This window comes from Limulus polyphemus, unplaced genomic scaffold, assembly GCF_000517525.1.
Source record: "Limulus polyphemus unplaced genomic scaffold, Limulus_polyphemus-2.1.2 Scaffold1087, whole genome shotgun sequence".
Lineage (NCBI taxonomy): Eukaryota > Metazoa > Arthropoda > Merostomata > Xiphosura > Limulidae > Limulus > Limulus polyphemus.
The window spans coordinates 104,786-113,134 of NW_013666697.1; positions in this window are offsets into that span (position 1 = coordinate 104,786).

Below are 8,349 nucleotides of genomic sequence, written 5' to 3' on the forward strand. Positions count from 1 at the left end.
AAAGATATCATTTTAAGTTCTGACACTGTAAGAGAAAAGTTGGGAAACCTCAAAAATTGATAAATCCCCTGGACCAGACAACTTTTATCCTAGAGTTTTAAAGTAACTTAAATATTTTATCTGTGAACCGCTAGTTAATATTTTTTATAGGCCACTGAGTAGAGGAAGATTGGAGGTTGGAAAATGTTAGTCCAATGTTTAAAGGAGGTGATAAACATTGTCCAGGCAATTATAGGCCAGTTAGTCTTACATCAGTAGTTGGAAAGGTTCTAGAGAGTGTGATTAAAGATGCATTGCAAAGTCACTTAAAGCAATTTGATATAGTGTCAAAGAGCCGTCGTGGTTTCACTAAGAGAAAGTCTTGTTTAACAAATCTTCTGACATTCTTTGAAGATGTTACTGTAAGAGTTGATGAAGGAAATACTGTGGATTTAGTTTGATAAGGTGCCTCACAAACGACTTCTTACAAACATTAAATTTGTGGGTGTGGAGAAAATGTTATTAACTTGGATAGAAAATTCGCTGGAGAATAGAAAGCGGAGAGTAGTAATAAATGGAGTTAGATCTGACTGGATCACAGTTACAAGCGGTGTGCCTCAAGGCTCTGTGCTGGGTCCTCTGCTGTTTGTGATTTATATTAATGACGTTGACTCTGGAATGACTAATAAAATTTTGAAGTTTGCAAATTACATTTAGGTATTTGGGGTGGATGACTGTATCAAATATGCTGCAGACTTACAGGGAGATTTAGACCATTTGATGCATTGGGTCAATACGTGGCAGATGATATTTAACTATGCAAAATGTAAGATGATGCATGTAGGTTTTCACAATTCAAATTATTGTTACAATTGAAATGGGAATACATTAAATACTGTGGTTGAATAAAAAGATATTGGTGTTGTGATTGAAAAATCACATAAGTCATCTAAACAGTGTATTATAGCTAGCAATAAGGCTAATAGGATTTTGGGTAGCATCTATAGAAATATTGAATACAAGACAAGAGATATTATTGTTTCACTGTATAATCACTTGTAAGGCTTCATTTAGAGTACTGTGTACAGTTTTGGGCTCCCTTCCTCAAGAAGGACATTGAATTGTTGAGGAAGGTTCAGAGAAGAGCCACTAGGATGATACCTGGGATGGTGGGATTGTCCTATGAGGGGAACTAATATCTCTAAACTTATTTTCTCTGGAGAGGAGAATGGTCAGAGGGGATTTGATTGAAATGTTTAAGATTATTAAGGGTAGTGATAGTATAGATCCATCAAACTTTTTGTGTTTAGTAGAGTAAACAATAGGACAAGGGGCATAACTTCAAATTTGGTAGCAACAACTGAAAGAAATCTAAGTAGTAATTGATTAAAAGTTCTATACACTGTTTTCAATATGTATGAGGACTTTAACGTGACTTGTTTTAACCTTATTATCTGATAATCGGTTTGGTTTTAAGTTTCGAAAAATACAATTCAGTGTTTGGTATGATGCGATGACGTTGCTATTTCCCGTTGATTGATGAAGGGAGGTATTGTCAGTTATTTTCATAATTTCATAAATTTCATAAACTTTTAAAGGGACAAAAAGGAGCTTATTAGCCCATCAAGGATGTTCCTTCCAGCTCCCAACTATAGCCACCCCTTACTATTCATGTATACATCCAATCTTTTCTTGAACTCGGTTAAAGTTTCTCCTCCACCACCCTTGAAGGCAGCTCATTCCAAAAGCCATCGACCCTGTTTGAAAAGTAATACTGTCTAAACTGCAGACGACTCCTACGGATATACCAATTATATATATTGTTGTGCATTTCTATCGTTGGACGGGTTCTTTTGAATTATTTGGTGAAAATAATGCGATGTCCATCCAATTAGCTTATTTATTCTATAACGTTTGTACATGTTACGTTTAATTATACACGCCTAAGTTTAACGGAAATTCCTCGCTAATGGTACTATTACTAACTTATAATTACACGGCTAATCGATTAATTAATTGAATATACTCAATAACTAACGTTGATATGAATACTTCATTAGCTTCTCATTGAAGCCTTTACTGAACTGTAAATCACTTAATTAATTTCTCAATAAGTAATATACACATGTCTAGATATTAATCGAAATTTCTCGATCTTAACGTCATGAGTCCTCTAGATAACATCTAGATTAAAACATTTAAAATATAGCTTACAACACAGCCCCCTTAAACAATCTCAATACAAAAATAGCTTTGAACGAATATTCGAAAAAAGATAGAAGCAATACTTAGTTGACCTTCACCTTGACAACCAAATAGCTATTGATCTTCTGTCAAGATACCATCATTGAAACTTAATCGCTTAAAAATTATAACAAAAGATAAATATAGATATATAGATTTTGGAATTTGATAGCAAAGAAAGTATAAGTAAAAATTCGATCACGAAGAAACTGATACAACTGCTGTGGATTGAAAAAATAAAATTATTTACATATAAAAACAACTACTGAAAATGATTAAAGTTTATTTAAAAACTGCCAAAGCTGCAACAGGCCAGAGATGGTGCAGGGCCACGAGATCATGTGCACACAGATACAACATATCACTTTGTTGTTCTTGGTTATAAGCACCACATTCACTTTGATGCTAATACTTTCAAGTACTAAGAAGAACTGATGTATTTAGTGTCATTATCCTCTCAGTTTCTTGGTGTCTTTGTGGTCGAGGAAGTGAGTGTGGTCATCAGTATTCATCATCCATTGGTGACAGCATAAAACAGAGCATCCCATTGACATTCAGGGGTACCACTAAGGAGGATCTGGACCATATCTTGAACTAGTCCAAGCAAATACTTGTTTGGAATAGCTAGGATCCATGACAAGTAGTGTGGCATCTGAGGATGTACTTAGAAAATCGAGTACTTGTATGTACAGTATGTCAGTAAATATTGCATAGCCATGGCTGAGTTGCATCTTAGATGTGATCTAGTGAAAAATCAGGCTATCCACAGTATCAAATTCAAAGATCAAAAGTGTAGACTCCATGAAAACTATGACACCTACAGAGAAAGGTGTATTCTAGTATGCCATAAATCAATTTTATCGAGGAGCTGGGTGAGTTTATATTGTAACAAATAATATCATGAACATCTTGTCCTTGAGAGAAGTAATTTCTATTGGAATAAGATTCAAGTTGGTCACGTCAAACAAATTCCAAGAAAAGGGGAAAATGATCGTGCTGGGTACAGTTGCTAAAACTCATTTGTGGTGACAATGTCTATCAAATTGAAACTGCTCAGCTCTCAAGCACAATCAGGTATTATGGTATTATGTATTGATTGCCAGCGGGTAGTCAGGACTTTTCAAGCTATTTTATATCGGTAGAATAACTTTACAATCTTAAGAGAGTGTTTGGTGATCTCCAGAAGTGAGAGTGAATAATAATGGAAGATGCCGAGATTTTGTGAAATGTACCTGCTGTTTTCAAGTGACTGATGGAGCTCATACAGGAGGCTAGAATGAAAGAGATGTCTCATCTGAGTGGGTGTCATTGTGGTGTTTAACAACAACTTTCAGTTTGATGATCAAACCCTGAAAATGGTGTTTCAGCAAAAAAAAGCCACAAAAGTGTGTGTTTATATGTATGTATGTGAAGTTCCTCGGTCACATGACAGGCTTTGGGGTGAGGTTCACATATCCTGTTGTGGTAAGACTTGCCTCATCCTGTGATCAAGATAATGCCTGCATTTCATAGGCTTTACATAATTAAAGAAAGATGTGCTTTCATCTGTAGTATTAATCAAATATCATTCACGTGGAGCAAGTATAACTGAAATAGCTGAAATGAATTAAAAAACAGAATATATTATTGTTCTTTGGATTAGAATACTTCAGGAACGCAACTTGTTTCTACAACATTGCCTGGAGCAGCAATGTGGTAATGAAGATATATTATTTCATCAAATGGTGAGATTTTTGCTATTTGTTGAATGTGCAGACTCAGAAACCTTACAGTTGTTAAAGTCATTACTGCAGCAGTGATGATGAAGAATGTAGGAAGTGATAAATGAAGAGATTTAGGAAAAGTACCACTAACTGTGTCAGAGATTGGGTACTTGTGGTGTGGCATATTATCTTGCAGTTTAACTTCTTGTACAAACGATATATATTTCATGCATCTGTGTTATGTATACTGCTCTGCGAAATTTATGCTTCACCTTTGTATATGGCAAGCAGCATCCAAGCTTGACCTGGATCCTACAGATCTAATACGGGGGATATTTTGGGCTGTGAATGATGTGAGGTTTGGATGATACCAAGGAAAGTTCTGTATAACAGTCAATGTGCACACACTGCTGTTGTGGCCTCATATGTGTCAAGATATTGATACACAGTATAAGCACTGTACTGTGAGTGTTACACAGATGAAAAGTTGGCCACAGTAGGTAAATTTCCATCAGAGAGCTTCTAGGTTTCTTTTTTGGGAGAATGGCCTTGAATATAGCTGTTTCTCTCCCAGAGACTGACGATAATCATTATGTGCTGGTCATTATAGATTACTTCATCAATTAGGTGCTATCTTATATATTGCTTGACATTTCAGTGCATTACTCAACTAAAGTGTTAACTGAACAGTAGATTGAGGTGAGAATTTTAATAGCTGGCTATTTCCAGAGTTGTGCTAAGTGTTAAGTGTAGTGAAGATGGGAATTTAACTATATCACCATCCTGTGTCTGATGCTTTGTTTGAATGGGCTATAAAGATTGTCAAGAGCACGTTGCAAAGTTTATGAATTCTGACTAGATTGACTGAATGATTACCTACACTTTATTATGATAGCGTACAGAGTAACAGTTACTGATAAATAAATTTAATTCAGTTAAATGTTTTTAATACTTATGGGTTTAGTTGTTATTCATGAATCATTCTAATGCTCAAACATGAAGTACAACTCCCAATGAATGTGATATATACTCCACACCCTAGAGCAAATGTGTCACAGTGTCCATAGGAATATGTCAAATGATTAAGGTGTGCATTAATTGATGTGCTTGAATTTGCATATCAACGAGTGGGTAAAGCAGCCACACATCACAAACAAAGTTATTAAAATATCTCTGATGTTCATCACTATGCTTATGGCGCCATCTATTGAAAAACAAATTTAATTTGTTATATATATATGGTGAGTAACTGGAGGCTGATTCGACGTGTGATATTTTGTATTTGAAAATGAATTCGTGGGAGACTTAGATTAAAAACTTTGTGCAATGGATCGCTTAAATAAATAATGATATTAATCTTTTAATTTTTTAAATATTTATGTACATTATATCTTTATTCACATATATTCAGGTTTTTATCTTCAAATTTTCATGCAGGTGCTTTGCATGTAGTTAGCATCTTTTAGTCAAAGAAGATGTACAAAGAGTACAAAGATATACTATAATAACTATCGCGTGGAGGGTTGTACCAACTTGACCCTATATATGTGTCTACTCCCATTTCAAGGGGTGATAGAGATACTTGTACAAGTTAGTATGAGTTGGGAGTTTAATACAGATATTTATATGAGTTGGAATTTATCTTTAATAAATAATCTGGAATAATCGTGGAATAGTGAACTAGGACTTTAGTCTGTCATAACCGTGGGATATCTCCGTAATTTTTGCTTTCTTATTTTAGTTATTTCTTTGGTTCTGACTTCGTATAATGCAAACGTGTGAAACTCTCATCATTTCAGCTGCCTGTAGAAATCGTATATTGTGAATATAAAAGCCAGTCCTATACACTTGTGTATATATAAAAATATTTTGATTATTTGTACGCCTGTGTTATTTGTTTTCCTTCGCGGTCCGTGTTTGAAATATTAGGCTGCATAACATTTCAGGAATCTACAATTTTTCGGATAATTGCAACTAAGTGACGAATATCAGTGTACCTGAATATAAAGAGGTAACAATGAGTAAAATAAATCGTAAGAAACTAAGATCAACGAAGCAGTATAACAAATGTAAATGCAGCATGCTCCTGGTACAATAAGTAAACTGCCGGAATATAATCTGTTTAAAATTGACTGCTGGAAGAATGGCCAAGATGATTAGTTTTTGAAATTATGGAATGGTGATCCGATGTATTCTGGTAATTTCCATTGCTTTATGGGAGATATAATTAAAATTTAAGCAATATATATATATATATATAGGTCTAGATCATCCGAAAAATCATTTAAGTGTATAAAACGAAGCTTGGGTAAATTGGCATAGTTTAATGATACTGCTCTTTCTAGCCCTACGTCTCCGTGAGATTTATATTTACCCTGAAAGTACTCACACTAAAGCAAGTAAAGTTATGTGTCGTGCAGTCACTGGCTTACTTTCTGGTATGAAACAACTTAACTCTGGACACCGATGCGGTTCTTGGACACCATCGCTTTTTTACAGGTATTTTCCTAAACTATTTATGAATCCAATTGCTTCTGGATCCGTGAATTTTGTGGTTACATAGTTTATAATAAGACACGTTTGTTTTGTTGAATTTCGCGCAAAGATACATAAGGGATATCTACCCTAGGCTTCCCTAATTTTGAAGCGATAGACTAGAGGGAAGGTAGCTGGTCAACATTACACACCGCCAAATCTTGGGCTACTCTTGATATGCCAAAGAGTGGAATTTGACTGTCATTTTTATAACGCACCTAAGGCCCCAAATTGCGCAGTGGTAAAGTACGAGAAAAACAACAGAATCCTCAGATCCACTGTCAGGACCGCCAATGGTTCAAACCAAAAATATAAGTCACATGAAAAACTAAACATAAATGCTGTAAAATCAATCCCACTAATTACTGCTGGGCTTTCCTATGTATTTACATAAAAAATATATGATTTCACCAACATTTTTCGTCAGTTTTTAGACTGAGTGTTGTAACAGGTAAAAACATAAAATTGCATAATATGGTGTAATATAAGACTTCCAACAATAGCAAACGGTGAATAAATAAGTCAGTATTTTGATGCTTAAAAGCAACCCCTAGTATTACTTGTATTTTAAAACAGCGTATAACAAAGGTGCCCATTATGATTTGGTCTAAAGAAACAATGCACTATTTTTTTCTTACGTTTTATCTAAAACATTAGCGTTGCTGGGTCAAAAGGCACTTTTAAAAGTCTGAAAAACATAATGAAAACTGATAAGCTTGCTTGCCTCATTATATTTTCCATGTGCACATATATCGTTGCGAATTTTGGCCCGGTCACGCACTCTCTTACCAAAGCAGGGTCATTGTACACGCAAACAATTTGACCTTCAACAACTCAGCCCCACAAACACCCACCACGGATAGTTCTTTTCTCGCAACTGTTAAAAACTTCTGATGCAATCTGAAATAGAAACAGCATACTCAGCGTCTATAACAGAACCTCCCACTTAAGTCTAGCTTCATGTTTCAATAATTAGCTTTTGTTTTTATTTTCTTGTTGGAATTATGTTTCATTTACACATAAAACTAATTTATTAATTTTTGCAAAACAAGAAACTGTCATTACATTTTTTTTTCGATATTGAAATAGTTTTCATGCCCACCATGTCATTATTATGGTTTAATTAATACAACTAAAATAGAATATTATAACAAATGATTGCTTTAATTAAATCACTAGTAGAAAACTACATATATATTTAAATTGTTTCATACTTGTTCAGTGGTTGGGCTAATTGGACTGTGTGCTTGAACTGTGAATCCGAGGGTTCACTGTTCACTGCCCGCACTTTGGGGCCGTGGGTGGGCTATAAAAGTGGCGGTCAAATCCCACATTTTGGTAAGACAAGAACATCTCAAGATCTGATAGTGTTGCTATTAGCTAGCTGCCTTCCCTCTAGTTTTTCAGTTCAAAATTAGGAACGGCTAGTGTAGCTTTGCACGAAAATTCTGAATTCTTTATTCAAATATATTTCGGAAAGTCGCATACTCGATAAAAAAAACTACATAAAATGGTGAAGAGACCTTTCTTGTTTCGTAAAGGTTTTTGTTACTGATTTATCTTTCAACTCATTTCTGAAACTATACTTATCTTGTTAGTGTAGTTTTATGGTCTTTAATTCTTAGGTTATTTCTGCAGAAAAGTTTGTTCTTAAACGAATATAAACTCATGGTATTGTGGGATAAACTTAAAACCAAATCAATAAATAAACTATTAGACCACAATTATCATTAACCTCTGATCAAAGCAAGCTAGCTGCCTATATAGACCAGAAGAGTAAGAATTAACCCGGTAAATAATATAGCTAATTTCATATGCTGGTCTAACTGGGAGTACATAGTTATATAATATAAAATCTTATGATAATTGGAATGCAGCGTTTCATCAT